The sequence below is a fragment of the Boleophthalmus pectinirostris genome, unplaced genomic scaffold (genome assembly GCF_026225935.1).
Source record: "Boleophthalmus pectinirostris isolate CB_2022bp ecotype Guang Dong unplaced genomic scaffold, ASM2622593v1 HiC_scaffold_1, whole genome shotgun sequence".
In the NCBI taxonomy this organism is placed as follows: domain Eukaryota; kingdom Metazoa; phylum Chordata; class Actinopteri; order Gobiiformes; family Gobiidae; genus Boleophthalmus; species Boleophthalmus pectinirostris.
The window spans coordinates 4,527,907-4,546,895 of NW_026570970.1; positions in this window are offsets into that span (position 1 = coordinate 4,527,907).

Sequence of the window (18,989 nt, forward strand, 5' to 3'; positions counted from 1 at the left end):
TTTTCAACCCCGACAAAAGGTGGACCAAACCAAATTTCTGGTCAGAATCACCAACTACCTGGACAAATATTCACTTGGGCGATATCCACAATGACTTGGTGGAAACTCCTGGGCCATTCACAGCAGAAAAGATGAAAACCTCCAAGAGTCTCGATTAGGGACGGGCATTCGATGAAATTTTCTTAATCGATCGTCCACGATCGCACGATCACACGCTGATTTGTGCGTTAAAAAACTGTGGTGCCCAATGAGAGCTGAAGTCACCGTAAACGATAAAGATAAACAATCTCTGGAAAAGTAAGATCTCAGATGCCGAATTCTACATAAAACGCTTTAAATTCTGCTAAATTCTAGATAAACAGACTTAAAACCAGTTTATGATTCGTGTTCACGGCCTGATAATAAGTTTTCAGATGCCAAATTCTCGAAAAAATGCTTCAAATTTTTGCTAAATTCTACATAAAATGCTTTCAATTCTACAAAATTTTAAATAAACAGACTTAAAACCAGTTTATGATTCATGTTCACGGCCTGATAATAAGTTCTCTGATGCCAAATTCTCGAAAAAATGCTTTGAATTTTTGCTAAATTCTAGATAAATAGACTCAAAACAAGTTTAGGATTAGTATTTGTGGCCTGATAATAAGTTCTCCAATGCCAAATTGTAAATAAAATTCTTCAAATTTTTGCTAAATTCTACATAAAATACTTTAAATTCTGCTAAATTTTTGATAAATGGAATTAAAACCAGTTTATAATTAGTGTTCATGACCTGATAATAAGTTCTCAGATGCCCAATTTTTTGATAAAACACTTTAAATTCTGCAAAATTTTTAATAAACAGCCTTAAAACCAGTTTATGATTCGTGTTCATGGGCTGATACTAAATTCTCAGATGCCAAATTCTAAATAAAATGCTTCAAATTTTTGCTAAATTCTAGATAAACAGACTTAAAAACTGTTTATAATTAGTGTTCATGATCTGATAAGTTTACAGATGCCAAATTCTCGATAAAATGCCTCAAATATTTGCTAAACTTTACATGAAACACTTTAAATTCTGCTAAATTATTGATATACAGACTTAAAACCAATTTAGGATTCGTGTTCATGGCCTGATAATAAATTCTCAGATGCCAAATTCTCGATAAAATGCTTCGAAATTTTGCTAAATTCTAGACAAACAGACTTTAAAATAAGTTTAGGATTAGTGTTCATGATCTAATAATAAGTTCTCAGATGCCAAATTTTTGATAAAATGCTTTGAATTTTTGCTAAATTCTACATGAAACACTTTAAATTCTGCAAATTTTTAATAAACAGACTTAAAACCAGTTTATGATTTGTGTTCATGGGCTGATAATAAATTCTCAGATGCCAAATTCTAGATAAAATGCTTCGAAATTTTGCTAAATTCTAGACAAACAGACTTTAAAGTAAGTTTAGGATTAGTGGTCATGATCTAATAATAAGTTCTCAGATGCCAAATTCTTGATAAAATGCTTCAGATTTTTGCTTAATTCTACATAAAACGCTTTAACTTCTGCTAAATTTTGAATAAACAGACATAAAACCAGTTTAGGATTCATGTTCATGGTCTGATAAGTTCTTCGATGCCAAATTTTTGATAAAATGCTTTGAATTTTTTGCTAAATTCTAGATAAACAGACTTAAAAACTGTTTAGGATTAGTGGTCATGATCAAATAAATTCTTAGATGCCAATTTGCCGATAAAATGCTTAAAATTTTTGCAAAATTCTACATAAAACGCTTTAAATTCTGCTAAATTTTTAAATAAACAGACCAGTTTAGGATTCGTGTTCTTAGGTTGGGGTTTGGTAACTTCTCAAAGCAGGTGACGGACCCCCAACCGAAAAGTTCCACCGTGCAGCTTTTCACTTCTAACCTCTACTCACCGCTTCAGGTTGAGGATCCCCGTTCGCCGCCGCATCTGCAAAGAACAAACGCACAAAATGAGCCAGACTCCCGGGCATCGTGCCGCGTGACCCGCCCGCGCCCGTCCGTCCGTCCGTCCTCACGTACTGATGTCTCCGAGGCTCGTGCTCATCGCGGTGCCATCGTCCAGGACTCGGCGCGTGTCCAAAACCATGTCACCACCCCCCCGTGGCGACCTCTTCGTCCCCGCTCTCTCGCCGCGCTATTGTCCCCGGCTCCTTATTCCCAGAAGTGCGGAGTCGTTCCGTAACTGCGCCGGGATACCTGAGCGCGTGAGGTGAGCGGGGTGTCAGGTGACCCGCGGGAGGGAGCAGGAGGGAGGAGGGGACGGGTCAGGTTACAGGTTGCCATGCACTGCCAAAAAAAAAAAAACTTAGATATAAACTCTTAAATCTATCAGAAAATGTTTTGAAAGTAGTGAAATGATCTGGAAATGATCCGTGCACGAAGCAAGATCATTTTAGTCTTAAAATAAACGACCTCGAGACTAGAATGAAGCAAGTTTCGGTGTTCATAGGCTGGAAATAAGTTTATAGATGCTAAATTCTAAATAAACTGATGTAAAACCAGTTTATAATTAGGGCCCAGTCCAGCAGAAGTAAACAACAAGGCCAAAAATTCAAGTTAATGCATCTGATATAAAAATGTATTGAACAGATACATATGTACTCTAGTTTATCAAACTGTTGACCTTTTTTCTATTCCATTTTTGGTTCTAAAGTTCCATACGTTTTAAACAGACCATGTATGAAACATGGAACAAAAATTATTTCCCAAATTTCAAAGACCCAAAAATCATGTAAATAAATGTTTGTATTTCATCATATCTTGTGTTATTCCATCTTTGAACTGTTGATGAAGGTACAGGATTTTTTTTTTTTTAAAGTATTTAAAATGATAAAAATTTGCTTGGAAGGACTGACATATTTTGTAGAAATAGTTTCCTTTCATTTTGAAAGTAATATTAAAATATTCAGAAGAAAAAAGTGACAAATGATGTAAAATCCTGCACCTTCTACTTGTTTGTACAATTTTCCCTCCGTTACTTTTCCCTCCGTTACCATGACCTTTCTTAATAAAAAATCTCATGACTCAAAAAGTCAGAGGTTTTTCAACCTAATCTTGTACCATATGGTAGAAAACTATATGAAGCAAATATTCAAACCAGTTTGTTAAGGATATGTAAGTGAGAACCAAGAGTTATCACTGTTTGGATTTATTGCCCAAAAAGTGCTGCATATTTCATTCCCTCCGTTACATGAGTTTTTAAATTTTTTGTCTTGAACTTGAAAGAATATCACAGGTTTTAACTTGACCCTGTTGGAGTGTAACTCTTTCCTACATTCTGATACTTTACTTATTTCAATAGTTCCTCTAGTTTCTGAATAAGAGACATTTGAATGTCAAAAATCTGCCCCTGTTTCCCTCCGTTACCACTTGACCGAACCCTTATGTCATAAATGCAACACACTTTATTCTTTTATACGCAGCTTTCAAAAGGAGAGTCAAAAAGGTTTCGTGGCTCTGGGTGTTTTTTTTTTCTGTGGGAAACTCTGGCTCTTTGAGTATTTAAGGTTTGATTAGTGTTCATGGCCTGATAATGAATTCAAAGACGCTAAATTCTAGATGAAATCAGTCGAAAAAGTGATGAAAAAGTGGTCTGGAGGCCGGTCTAAAGGCCAAAACCGGTCTCAGGTGCTACGACATTAAAATCCACTGCACATTTTTGTCAAAACAAAGACAACGTTTTGAGTTTTGACAACAGAACTCTTCAAGTCTTTAATAATAATTCACACATTTATTTTATATTCAGAAATCTTTAATTAGAAATGTTATGGAAATAAAGGCGCACTATGTAACTTCACCTGCTCGTTTCCGTGGAGACGTCATCGCTCTGCCTCGAATGTCCCACAGTGTGACATTAAACGGCTCGACTTTTACGTTTATTCAATCGCAGGTGGTTTTAGAGCTTAAAAAATACATTAAAAAACAGACATTCTGACTGTGAGCGGGGTCGCCTCTCCACAGATCTGACCCGTAACTCGGTCTGGTTTGGTCTCCGTGAAGATAGAAAGGTTTAAAGCCGCACTGTGGGACATTCCAGGCGAAGCAAGATCACTTTACACTTTAAAAACTTGAACTTCTCATGCACATTACAGTTTTTTTTAGATTTTCAGTATAAAATTTAAGGTGTTTTTGTTAAATTTTTTCGCTTTATGGTCATTTTCAAGCACATTTTTCTGTATTTTAACCCTTGTATTATGTTGATAAAAAATTACATTGATTATGTTGCGGGTCGTTTTGCAAAACAGTAAAAAAAACAAAAACAGGTTAAACCAATAACATTTTTATTTTAGATTATATGAACATTTAGAAAAGAGACAAACAATAACTTTTTATTTTCAACAGAACTATTTAAGAACAATTTAAAGTGTTCCCTCTTCACCCTTTTTTTTTTTTTTTTTGTCATTCGACTTGCTCCATTTTCAATGTTCAACAATGTTCACCCATTTATCCCATACATCTCTGATCGCAGCTCGTTTGTCTCTTTCACATCGACACATCAGCTCTGGTGTCGCGACTGTCAAATCGGATCAGACGAGATCATGTGGAATGTCTCCAGAGACACTACAGCTCGATAGATTTGCCTTCCATTTTCTTCATTCCACAGACTTGTAGTTGCTTCTCCTTTTGACCTGTTCACTCCAAAATGACCCACATCATCTTTGTATAAAACTCTGCACACACATTGTACTGCACATCAAAGAGTCCAGATTTCACACTCGAGTTCATGACCCAAGATGAGAAAAAGTCACAAAATTGTAGGAAGAAAAAAATTGATAAACAGTACTTTGGTCAAAACAAAAACTGAAATGGATCAAATAGACCCGTAACATAATACAAGGATTAACTAAACAAATCACATTATCTGCGTCTTTTTACTGTCGGTGGGTTTCAGATTGGACAAAAACTGGGACAACTTGGACATTTCTTGTATAAAATTGGGACAAATTAAAGGTTTTGGATAAATCTGCTGGGACAGAGGACACAGAACTCACAACTGGGACCGTCCCGGGTAAACTGGGACACGCGGTCACCCTGTGTAAAGCGTTACCGTGGTTACCAAACCGGGCGGGGGGTCCGCTGCCCGCACGTCCCAGCTGCTCCGCCACTCGAGCCACATGAAAGAAAGCGAGTTTTAAGGGTCACTGAACGACAAAGATGCGGATAGTGTTTCTTTAGAGAGGCCCGGCGTGGAGTTTTAACCACGGTCGTTTCAGTCCTGGTTCAGTCCTGGTTCAGTCCTGGTTCAGTCCTGGTTCAGTCCTGGTTCAGTCCTGGTTCAGTCCGGCATCACGGTCTAAGTCACGTAAACGGGAAACGGTCGTTATCCGTTTTTTTCCATTTTTCATTTAAACACAAAATTGAAAACTGAAAACGAATCGTTATCTGTTTTTTTTTTTTTTTTTTTTTTTTGGAGACAAATAATGAAGAAAATTGTTCCCGGTCTTAGTCCGGGTTCAGTCCTGGTTTAGACCTGGTTTAGTCCTAAACCAGAACTGAAACAGGACTAAACCAGGACTAAACCAGGACTGAACCAGGACTAAACCAGGACTAGACCAGGACTAAACCGGGACTGAACCAGGACTGAACCAGGACTAAACCAGGACTAGACCAGGACTAAACCAGGACTAAACCAGGACTAGACCAGGACTAGACCAGGACTAAACCGGTACTGAACCGGGACTGAACCAGGACTGAACCGGGACTAAACCGGGACTAAACCGGGACTGAACCGGGACTAAACCAGGACTAAACCAGGACTAGACCAGGACTAAACCAGGACTAAACCAGGACTGCACCAGGGCTGAACCAGGTCCGGGACCAGACCAGAACCAGACCGGGACTGAGACCAGGACTTAGACCCGGACCAGACAAGGAGTGAGTCTCGGAGCAGGACTGGGATGGAGACCGGGACTGAGACTGGGACCAGACCAGGACTGAAAACGGTTTAGTCCTGGTTTAGTCTGTTATCTGTTTTTTTTTTTTCCATTTTTCATTTAAACACAAAATCAAAAACTAAAAATTTTTTCATTTTGGTTTTGGAGACAAATAATGAAGAAAACAGTTGTTTTTTCATGTTCTTATTTTTGGTTTTATTTTGAAAAACAAATGAATGAATAACACACAGATTGAACCACACACCTTTATCCCCACGGACTAAACCAAAAACAGAAGGTACCAAGGTAAATAATAGAAAAGTAGATTAAACAAACGAGCAAAGGTAAGAAACATTAATATCACCAAAATATTTTAAGCAAATTAACAAAACAGTCATAGTTTTTTAGAATCACAGTTCAGTTTTTGCATTTGTCCAACTGTCATGCAGCTTTGGAGTGTAGCACAAATACACGGGACTTTCAGATGAAGCCGTACGTTATATCTCCTCTCTCTATTCGAAAACATTTGATGATTATGATTAAAGCTGCACTGTGTAACTTTCTGGTTGAGGTCAACTCTGCTGCAGAGTTTTGAAGGAACTGTAGTGGAGCTGTAGTTTTCTTTGTAAGACCAGAGAGGAAAACATTACAGTAGAGTCTGGTCAAGTGGTAACGGAGGGAAACAGGGGCAGATTTTTTACATTCAAATGTCTCTTATTCAGAAACTAGAGGAACTATTGAAATAAGTAAAGTATCAGAATGTAGGAAAGAGTTACACTCCAACAGGGTCAAGTTAAACCTGTGATATTCTTTCAAGTTGTTGACAAAAAATTTAAAAACTCATGTCGGTAACAGAGGGAATGAAATATGCAGCACTTTTTGGTCAATAAATCCAAACAGTGATAACTCTTGGTTCTCACTTACATATCCTTAACAAACTGGTTTGAATATTTGCTTCATATAGTTTTCTACCATATGGTACAAGATTAGGATGAAAAACCTCTGACTTTTTGACTCATGAGATTTTTTATTAAGAAAGTTCATGGTAACGGAGGGAAAAGTAACGGAGGGAAAATTGTTCAAACAAGTAGAAGGTGCAGGATTTTACATCATTTGTCACTTTTTTCTTCTGAATACTTTAATATTACTTCAAAATGAAAGGAAACTATTTCTATAAAATATGTCAGTCCTTCCAAGCAAATTTTTATCATTTTAAATACTTTTTTTTTTTTTTAAATCATGTACCTTCATCAACAGTTCAAAGATGGAATAACACAAGATATGATGAAATACAAACATTTATTTACATGATTTTTGGGTCTTTGAAATTTGGGAAATAATTTTTGTTCCATGTTTCATACATGGTCTGTTTAAAACGTATGGAACTTTAGAACCAAAAATGGTACAGAAAAAAGGTCAAGTTTCATAAACTAGAGACATATGTATCTGTTCAATAAATTTTTATATCAGATGAATTAACTTGAATTTTTGGCCTTGTTGTTTACTTCTGCTTGACCGAGCCCAGTAATCAACACGGTTTGTAAGTCAGTAACTTTTTTATTTATCTGGCGCTTTTCACAGACAGATGTCACAAAGACGCTTTACAGAGCATTATAATTGTAATAAAAACATGTATCAAAGTCTCTGCAGTGGCTTGAGAGAGAAATGGTTTGACTCTGGCAATATTTTTTTGGATGATAAAAACCAGATTTAGTGATGGACCTGATGTGAGGCTCAAAGCTAAACTCATGATCCAGAATAACTCCTAAACGTTTGACCCTGTCACAGGTTCAGTGAGGAGGGTTGGAGCTTAACTTTGAGCCTCTCTCTCTGAGCTTCAGGACCAATAATTACATTACAAATCTGTAACTCCAAATGCACCAAACTACAGAGTGCATTACTTTGGTTTCACTTTTGAACAAATGCATTAACGCTTTCAACATGATTAAGAGAAGAATGACAGAAGTAAAAGTTTATCGATTATATTTAAAGGTCCCATATTCCACAAAACTGACTCTTGTGAATTATAAACAATGTTGGAATGTTGTTACCTCCTCAAAAAACAGACCTGGAGTTGTGTTTCCTTCACACGTGTTTGTCTGTCTACATCTCCAAAAGTCAAAACGCTCTGTTCCACCTTGTGATGTCATGAAGTGGTAGATTTCAAGTTAACACCTCCTTTTACCTTTTGTCCAGTAGAGAGCGGAAACTCAGCCTAAATCTGCAGGGTTTGTGTGTTAAACGTGTGAATGAAACAAACACAACTCCAGGTTTGTTTGTGAGGAAACTACATTTGAACATAGGTCAGAAAATAAATTTAATATCCTGTAGGAATATGGAAACGAGACTGATCATATCTCTCCAGATCTCCTGAATCTGGCCACAGGCGCTGCACACAGCTGTTGGCGCAGTGGTATGACTCAAATGTTCTGTCTTCCTCGATTTTTATTTCACCTTCCTCACAGAATCTCAGACTCTTCCGCAGCTTATTGTCATCGAAACGCAGCACCTGGAAAACATAAACACAAAGTTGTCCTTGAGCAAGACACTCCAGATGCAGAGGGAATCGCACCACCGCCCGAGTCTGTCTGTCTAACGTGTGAACTCATTTAAAGGTCCTGTACTGTATTATCCAAAAGTGACTCTTGTGAGTTTTAGCCCATGTTGTTGTTCCCTCACAGTTGTGTTTTGTTTCATTCACATGTTTGAGTTTTTCTTTATTATCAGTTTGTTTACACGTCCAGAGCTCAAAACGCTCTGTTCCACCTTGTGATGTCAGTAGTTTAAGTGAACAGCTCCTTTTACCTTTAGTTCAGTAAAGATCTGCAATTCCAGGACTGAAAATATCCAGAAGAAGAAGAAGAAGAAGAAGAGTTTGTGTGTTAAACACACAGACTGTTTATATAAATGGACAGAGTTAACGTGCAGTCGCTGTGTTCCAAACAGAAGTTCACATGAGGCTCTTCTGGCTCCTTCTGACTCTGGCTCCCGTTGACTTACATTTGATGATGAGAAGTTTAACTGGATTTTTCCATAAATTATAAACCGCATTATTATGCAGTAATCAACAGATACATAAAGGCAATTATTTTACATTGCTCATCACAAGTATAATCTTCAAAAAAAATAAAAATAAAAAAAAATCATTTTGAAAAGGAGTGAGGAGAAGCAATACTTATCTGCCCCTTTTACAATCCCATTAGATTAGATACATTAGAATATTGTGGCTCTTCTCTCTGTAACTGCTGTTGTGAGCTTCGTTATTTTGTTCTTCATCAAACTCTGTAACTTTGATGAGGAAGTGAAACAGACACATGTACAGATACAGAACAGTGATCTTACCTTGTCATCCACGACCAGAGCCAGAGCCACATGATCCCACACGAAAAACTCCTCACAATGAAGATGTTCAACAGACACATCCTCCCCAGTGCCACCAGCTCCAACCTGAAAGAAACAGACAAAACACATTTTACAGCAGTTTGACACAGACAGAGAGAGAGAGAGAAAGAGAGGGAGAGGAAGAGAGAGAGGGACAAAGACAGGGGGATGGGGCAGAGACAAAGAGACAGAGAGAGTAAAGGAGGTTAAAGTGGTTTACACATTAATTGTTGTCTGACACAGGAGTGTTGTGTTACCACCAGAAGAGACATGTTTACACGTTTCACGTTTGAGGTTCATGTGATGTTGTGGGGTCAGGAGCATCTCTAGCAGAGCTCAGACAGCAGGGGGCAGTACAGAGTAACAGTGTCTTACTCGTGTGTCTCACACATGGCCTGTGGTCTCCAGACGAAGTGCGGCTCAGGCTCCTCACTGAACACACAGATGCTGTTTGGTGTATCCTCCAGCAGAGGGCGCTGTCTGAACCTGTCCTCATGATCCGGGCTGTGGACCAGCACTACATACACCACTTCCAGTCTGTACAGCATGGTTTTCCACTTTCTCATGACAGGAGTCTGACCACCACAAAACTACACAAACAGAGAAAGTGAAACAGGTTTAATACTGACATCAGAACAAACACACACAGATTTAACCCTTACATACTGTTCAGGTTAGGTGTTTTGACATTCAACAGTAGTAAAAATACCCTAAGTGTCATTCTTTTATCCTGAAATGGTTTCCTCAGAAAAACACAGTCCAGGACAAAAACAGTGGAATTCAATAAATAAGCAGATAGATAGAATACATAGATAAATGTTTTTTCCTCCTTTTTATGTCTTTGCAGGTCGTTGTCCTTTCTGCCAGTACATGCCAAATAAGCCGGGAAAATATGGAATCAAGTTATGGGCCGCCTGTGGTGCACGTTCCAGTTACGCTTGGAATATGTAAGTATACACTGGGAAGCCAGCTGCAGGAGCCTCAGAAAGAAAACAAGGTATGTGTGTTAGAGATGACAGAAGGGCTAAGAGGACACAATGTGATGTAGTGAAACTACATATGGCCTCAGGTGTCAGGCTGAAGGACGCTCTCCTCTGTTCCAGAGGATTGGAGGACACGTCCCAGTGTCCACGAGGTCAGAAAAGCGCTGCTCACAGATTAAGGCCAATCAATAAGACTATTGTCTGCAAAAATGCGAATATCTGAATTTGCAAAAATATGAAAGCTTTGCTTTCAAATCAGATCATCTACAGGTAGTTGAATAAAAACATGTCAAGTGACAGGCACAGCTTTGAATGGAGGGAGAACTTGGGCTTTGTCCCTTCTGTTCGGCTCCACTACATCTTGAACAGTCTGAGCTGAACTGCTTCTGCGATCTTCTTTTGAACTGAGATCTGAACGAACTGATGAACTGAGCTGAGGTCTGTCTTCCTCCTCTTAAATCTTAAGTTAAGCGGAAAAGGCTGACCAATGAGGTGCGTCTTGTGTGGGGGTGACGTGTGGAATGCGAGTTTGGGTGGAAGCTTTAACAACACAGCTCTCACATTACACTATGAAAATTAACAGCTTTACACAAATGAAGTATTCACATGACATTTACAAATCAGTATGAAAACACAGTGGCAATAGTTCATCGAATGAATCGACTATTTCATTCTTTTCTTTCTCTGGAGAAAGTCTATTGGCTTGAGATTTAGAGATTGTCCCATCAAAATCCCATAGTGTCTTTTATTTGTTGATTATAATCAGTAAACTCACTTCAGTCAATTGATTTATCAATAAGTGAAGTTTTGTAGAAAAGTTAGTTTATAAAAAGATCTTTAATCCTCGAAATCTTTAATCTTTGTGTGTTACAACATTCAGGAATGTCTCTGCAAAACACAAGTCATTAAATCTTGACTTGGGTGACAGGTCCAAGACAGGGAGGTTCAGTCAAATGGGGGAAGGCCAGAGTGTCTCAAAGTGAACCCCTGTTAGAGGTGATGTCCAATCTTTGTGCAAGTCTATTCCCTAAGATTCGATATCATGGTAACAGCCATGATTTCACATCTTCCATAGGTCAAAGGTCAGTACTCTTACAATGACATGTGACAACTTTTTCACCTCTCATGAGCTGGGTCAGGCACTCCTGAAGAAGAAAATTACAATAGTTGGCACTGTGAGGAAGAACAAACCTGAGCTGCCACCTGCTCTGATTACAACAAGGGGCAGAGAGGTCTTTTCTTCTAAGTTTACTTTCACTCAGGACACCACAGTCGTCTCCAACATGCAAAAGAAGAACAAGAATGTAATTCTAATGAGCACATTACATATGGCCACAGAGGTGAGCTCTTAGGAAGATAGAAAACCAGCCATCATCCTTGACTACAATGCCAACAAAGGAGGAGTGGATAACCTTGACAAAGTCACAGGCACATACAGCTGCAAGAGCAGAACCTCCTGCTGGCCCCTCGTAAAAATCCATAATATCAATGATATATCAACGTACAACGCCTTTGTCATATGGAGTGAGCTGGAGGAACTGGAGGAGGTTCTTTTCTGGAGGAGCTTGGAAAGGTTCTTGTGTCTCCTTATATGCAAAGGTGACACCAGCTTCCACACACTGCAGCTTCAGCAGCTTCAGCAGCGTTGGTGAGGCCAGTGCAGTGATCTGAACCTGACCCTGATCAAGAAGTCACACCAGAAACCAACACAAGGGCACAGAAGAGAAGGAGATACAACTTTAACCCTGCAAAGAAGAACTGCAAAACAGCTAAAACCTGCTGCAAATGTGGGAAACACAGATGCAAGTCCCACACACACAAAGTTTCCTACCACTGCTTTGAATGCACTGACTAGTTTGAAATAAGCAGAATGGAGCAGATAAACATGGATATATTATAAATTCCAACAGTTCCAGAATGTTCATGTCATTTTCAAATGCAATAAAATATATATAAATCATAATGGCTTTTGTGTTTTTATGTGTTATGTAAAACAAGACATGATATTTATTGTGTGAATGTAGATGTTTTTCTCCAAAAACAAGTGTTGTAAAAAAAAAATAAATAAAAATGCTCTTCCTGCTTTCTGAAACATTATATTTATAAATTACATATATTTATTAATGTGGAACCCGAATCATATTGTGAAGGCTTAGAAAATGAACAGTATGTGAGGGTCTAACTCTGACATTAGAACACACAGATCTCACCTGCTCGCTGTACTGCTTCAGGACGTCCTGCAGGTCAAAGGTGAAATGATACGAGCCGTACATGGAACTGGACAAAAAGGATGGAGACGTGGCAAATCTCACCAGGACCCCTGCTCCAACCACTCCACCTGCCTCCCCCTGAGCTCCACCTGCCTCCCCCTGAGCTCCACCTGCCTCCCCCTGAGCTCTTCTCCTGATCGGTGCAGACTGCACTTCGACTCCTCCTGGACGCACTATGGTCAGGTCCCTGGTCTCTGCGTCGCTCAGATCTTCAGGAGTGACGTTCAGACTGAACCACACCACCTTCACCTTATGTTTCCCATATAGATCTCTGAATCCTCCGTCAGTCTTGATACCCTTCAAACCCTTCAACTGAGTTTTGTGGCTCACACGGGTGATGTAGAGCTCTGGTCTGGGGTAGGCTGGGACCGTATGTTCATTATCTGGTGAAATCTTTTGCAGTGCTCTATTGGTTACTGCTGGTCGCTTCTTTAATTCAGCCAATGTCAGGTGTTCGTTTAATACTGTGTAACATTTGTGTTGTGTCATATCTGCTGTAGATTCTTGATCGATGGACTTGTGCGTTGTGTTGTTTTACGGAGCAGGTGGAGACTCTCTCCGATCTTTGATCTGGTTCACAACAGAACACATCATCAGCACAATTATTACTATTACTGTTACTATTACTGTTACTGTTACTGTTACTGTTACTGTTACTATTACTATTACTATTACTATTACTATTACTATTCGGTCCAGCCCAACACTGAAAAAACTCAAATCTAGCCAAGTTAAGATCATTTGAATCAAGAAAGTTTGATCATGATTTGAGTAAATTTCACTCGATCAGTAAAATGATTTATCAGTGCAGTGAGACTTTTTGTACTTTAAATATGAAAATGCATCTTTAAAAACAAATACTTTGTCTTTGGCCTTAAATCAATTAATCTGATGTTTCATAACTTAAGTAACAAAACTGAGTATTTGACCCAGCACCAGTAAAGACACAGTTTACCCAGGGCCCAGGGAGGGGCCCCTCACAAACTCTGACAGTATCCAGGAAACTGTGGCGTTTCCACACAGTGAGTGTTTCTCAAGTCCCAGGATCCTCCCTCCAAAAAGCAGAACAGACTTTGTGTCACTGCTCTGGACTCGGCTCCTCTGAAGCAGAGACCAGTGTCCTGCTCTCAGCTCCTGGAGGGCCCCGGGAACAGGCTCCAGAGGGAGTCACTGCTCCATGTCACATGACCAAATCAAACGCCATAAAACTCTGAGTTTTAATAAACATCAACACTTCTACAAATATGAAGTGTTCAGAGGTGTTTTTCTGTGTCACAGGCATTAAACATGTGAATAATAAAGGCTGAGGGAATCCTGGTATTGAATTATTTAGGCTGAGATCAGCCCAAACAAACAAACAAACAAACAAATAAATAAATAAATAAATACACAAGCTGAAACTTTTTCAGATGATCAGATAATTGTATTCCCAATCCTCTTCTTTAAGAGATTCTGCTGCATTTGCATCTGATAATAATGTGATCTGCAGCAACTGGGAAACACACATGGATCTATGAAAATAACACCCGCACTGCGCATGCGCGAACTAATACGAATACAGTAGAAGCAGCAATATGGAGTAAGAAAGCTGTCAAAAATATTAATACGCATAAAATAGAAATCCGTGCGTATTTGTCTGTAGTTGTGCATAAAATAAATATTTGTAAACTCTTAAATGAGTCCAGTCTTACATAAAATATATTGTGTGTATTTTATCCATCAGAATACGAATTGAAAAATTACGACGTCAAGAATTACAATCACGAAATTAAAATTTACGATTACACTTTCATCAGTACGAATACGAATTCACAGACGCAACTTTACTGTCAAAAATACGTCATCACTTCACAGACATTATTCATCGAGCAGAAGAAACATCGATCAAGATCAAGACTGTGCAGCTCAAGTTTGTAGCAGAGGGTAAACACAGAGTAATAACACAAGAAGCTACAATAGAAAAACAAGTGGGTTCATTAAAATCTATTGTAAAAATGTCTTGAATTCAGGAACCGAACGCTGCTGTTTAATATTGTGTAGAAACACCTCCTTTGAACGGGAAATTGCACCTATATGTTAGAAAACATAGTGGAGCCAGTTGGCCAACATCAGACGTAACATTCTCCAGGGCTAATTAGCAAATATCAGGTTTTCTGTATGTTTAGATTAAAACATTCACAACTACAGCCACAGCGAGCATCAGTCAGTCGCTGCATTTCTTGCATGAAATGCCACCAACAGTTCCTCAGGACGCTGAAATGTCCCAGTTTACACCAAACACCAAACTGTCCTGGTTACAGACGTCACAACTGATGAAATGTTACACATTACAGTTTAATGCAGCTTCCAGCAACAATTAATGTTCGTGTTTACAGGCAACACCTTGGTATGTTTACAGTATTTACCGGTAAATATAACATCACCATGACGTGGATGGATTTGCTAATTATAACCCATTATAACTCATGTATAACCCATTGTCTGAAATGCAGCTGAAGGTTCAGACTGAATGATGCTCGCTGTGGCTGTAGTCGTGAATGTTTTAATCTAAACATACAGAGAACCTGATATTTGCTAATTATCCCTGGGAGAACGTTACGTCTGATGTTCACCAACTGGCTCCACTATGTTTTCTAACATATAGGTGCAATTTCCCATTCAAAGGAGGTGTTTCTACACAATATTATACAGCAGCGTTCGGTTCCCGAATTCAATGTGGCAAGACAAGACATTTTTACAATAGATTTTAATGAACCCACTTGTTGTTCTGTTGTAGCTTCTTGTGTCATTACTCTGTTTTTACCTCTGCTACAAACTTGAGCTGCACAGTCTTGATCTTGATCGATGTTTCTTCTGCTCGATAAATAATGTCTGTGAAGTGATGACATATTTTTGACAGTAAAGTTCCGTCTGTGAATTCGTATTCATACTGATGAAAGTGTAATCGTAAATTTTCATTTCGTGATTGTAATTCATGACGTTGTAACTTTTCAGTTTGTCATAATTCTGATGGATAAAATACAAACAATATATTTTATGTACGACTGGACTCATTTAAGAGTTAGGAGTTTATTTTATGCACAACTACAGACAAATATGCACGGATTTACCAAATATGTACGGATTTCTGTTCTATGCGCACGAATATTTTTGACAGCTTTCTTACTCCATACAGCAACTTCTCCAAAACAACTCAAACTTCCACCAGGATTTTTCAAGTAATAATATTTTATACCTATTAACAAAATACAGCAGTGTTCTGTTTGATACAACCACATTTTAACAGCAGGTAAACTTCTGACTCTTAAACTGGTTTTGCCACAGTCTCATGTTCTTATTTGTATGTTTATATCTTCTGTCTTTATTGTTAGAAACACGGAGGAGCCTGGAGGAAACACAGCAGAACCTGATCGCACAATTTAGCTTCAAACTGCACAGAATTATTTAAAGAAAAAGAAAACGGCGCGTGAAGTATTCAGAACATAACAGTACTGTGATTGGCTCCTCCCATCACTGCGCACGGTTCATTATTAAACACGAGTTAATAATTACAGAAAATGACATTTCATTATTAAACACGAGTTAATAATTACAGAAAATGACATGTAGGTTTATAAAGAGGGTTACACTGACCTGAGTCTCTTTAGCGCGCGGTCAAACAGACTGTGACTCTGGACACGTAGTGCTGTAGTGACGATGATATAAAAACGAAACTTAACTCCAAGATTTACAAAACAATTTTGAACACGGGCGCGTTTGCCTCTCTCCTCTGCCCCACCTGTTTTTCTTGGTGTTTTTGAGCTTTAAAGCCACCTGTATTTGAATAAATGTGAAGTAGAGCTGTTTAAGGTCACATTGTGGAACATTTCAGGCAGAGAAATGAGACACGGGACTTTTTCTTCTTTTTCTGTTGTTTTTTAAAGTTTGAATGTTCTGTAGCATTTTAAGATTTATTTGTAAATGTAAAGTGCGTTATAAATAAAAAGCATTATTATTATTATTATTATTATTATTATTATTATTGTTGGACTCGAGTCAAATTTGCGTCACTATTTTCAGGCCTTGAGACTTGACGTGATAAATTTGAATTTATTTGTTTGGAGGATAAGCCCCTTGAGATGTGTCACCATCTCGTTTTCAAGGGGGTCCTCATAAATACAACAAGACTGGGACTCGACTAAGACTTGGGACTCGACTTGGACTTGAGAGAAAACTCGATGCTTCTCCTAAAAATATGTTTTTAGAAAATATTTTTCTCTTTACAGCTGATGAATGCGGTGCTGAATTTTACAAGAACAAACTGGAACATTTCCCTCCCACTTCTCTGTTTGGTACTTTGGATGGAACTGAAGTACTGTGTGATGTGGTATACTTAAGTATACTACAGTAATACACAGTACTACACAGTAATATGCAGTACAATTCAGTAAAACAGAGAGAACTACATAGAACATGAGCCTTCCATTTCAGTGCAGACACACGGCAAAATAACTTATTTAGCACTTTTAAATCTGAATTCTTTCTCTTCTGACGTAATGATTCACACTAAGATCTTGTCAAGACATTTTAAAAAGGAAAAATTTGCATTTCTACAACTTTTATGTAAATACTCATATACAGTCGTGGACAAAATTGTTGGTGCCCCTCTGGCAATGAAAGAAAAATCAACAATCATCACTGAAATAACTTGAAACTGAGAAATAAATAAAAATTTACTGAAAATTGTCCAACAAACATTGTTTTTCACCTGTGGTTCAACAGAATTATTAGAAAAAACTAAATAATGAAACTGGCCTGGACAAAAATGATGGTTCCTTTAACTTAATATTTTGTTGCACAAACTTTTGATGCAAACTCTGCAAACAAACGATTTCTGGAACTGTCAATGAGACTTCTGCACTTGTCAACAGGTATTTTGACCCATTTCCCAGGAGCAAACTGTTCTAGATGTCTCATGTTTGAAGGTTCCTTCTCCAGACGCATGTTTCAGCTCCTTTCACAGATGTTCAGTAGAACTGAGATCTGAGCTCAAAGAAGAACACTCCAGAACAGAAGAACGCTCCAGAACAGAAGAACACCCAGAAACAGAAGAACGCTCCAGAAACAGAAGAACACTCTAGAAACAGAAGAACACTCCAGAACAGAAGAACACTCCAGAACAGAAGAACACTCCAGAACAGAAGAAACTCCAGAAGAACAGAAGAACACTCCAGAACAGAAGAACACTCCAGAACAGAAGAACACTCCAGAAACAGAAGAACACTCCAGAACAGAAGAACACTCAGAAACAGAAGAACACTCAGAACAGAAGAACACTCCAGAACAGAAGAACGCTCCAGAACAGAAGAACACCCAGAAACAGAAGAACGCTCCAGAAACAGAAGAACTCCAGAAAAGAAGAACACTCCAGAACAGAAGAACGCTCCAGAAACAGAAGAACACTAGAACAGAAGACACTCCAGAACAGAGAACAGAACAGAAAACTCCAGAAACAGAAGAACGCTCCAGAACAGAAGAACACTCCAGAACAGAAGAACACTCCAGAAACAGAAGAAGCTCCAGAACAGAAGAACACTCCAGAAACAGAAGAACACCTAGAAACAGAAGAACACTCCAGAACAGAAGAACACTCCAGAACAGAAGAACGCTCCAGAACAGAAGAACACTCCAGAAACAGAAGAACGCTCCAGAAACAGAAGAACGCTCCAGAAACAGAAGAACACTCCAGAACAGAAGAACGCTCCAGAAACAGAAGAACACTCTAGAAACAAGAACACTCCAGAACAGAAGAACACTCCAGAACAGAAGAACACTCCAGAAACAGAAGAACGCTCCAGAACAGAAGAACACTCCAGAACAGAAGAACACTCCAGAAACAGAAGAACGCTCCAGAACAGAAGAACACTCCAGAAACAGAAGAACACTCTAGAAACAGAAGAACACTCCAGAAACAGAAGAACGCTCCAGAACAGAAGAACACTCCAGAAACAGAAGAACACTCTAGAAACAGAAGAACACTCCAGAAACAGAACTCCAGAACAGAAGAACACTCAGAACAGAAGAAACAGAAACAGAAGAACACTCCAGAAACAGAAGAACACTCTAGAAACAGAAGAACACTCCAGAACAGAAGAAACTCCAGAAACAGAAGAACACTCCAGAAACAGAAGAACACTCCAGAAACAGAAGAAACTCCAGAAACAGAAGAACACTCCAGAAACAAGAACACTCCAGAAACAGAAGAACACTCCAGAACAGAAGAACGCTCCAGAAACAGAAGAACACTCCAGAAACAGAAGAACACTCCAGAACAGAAGAACACCCAGAAACAGAAGAACGCTCCAGAAACAGAAGAAACTCCAGAAAGAAGAACTCCAGAACAGAAGAACACTCCAGAACAGAAAGAACACTCCAGAAACAGAAGAACGCTCCAGAACAGAAGAACACTCCAGAAACAG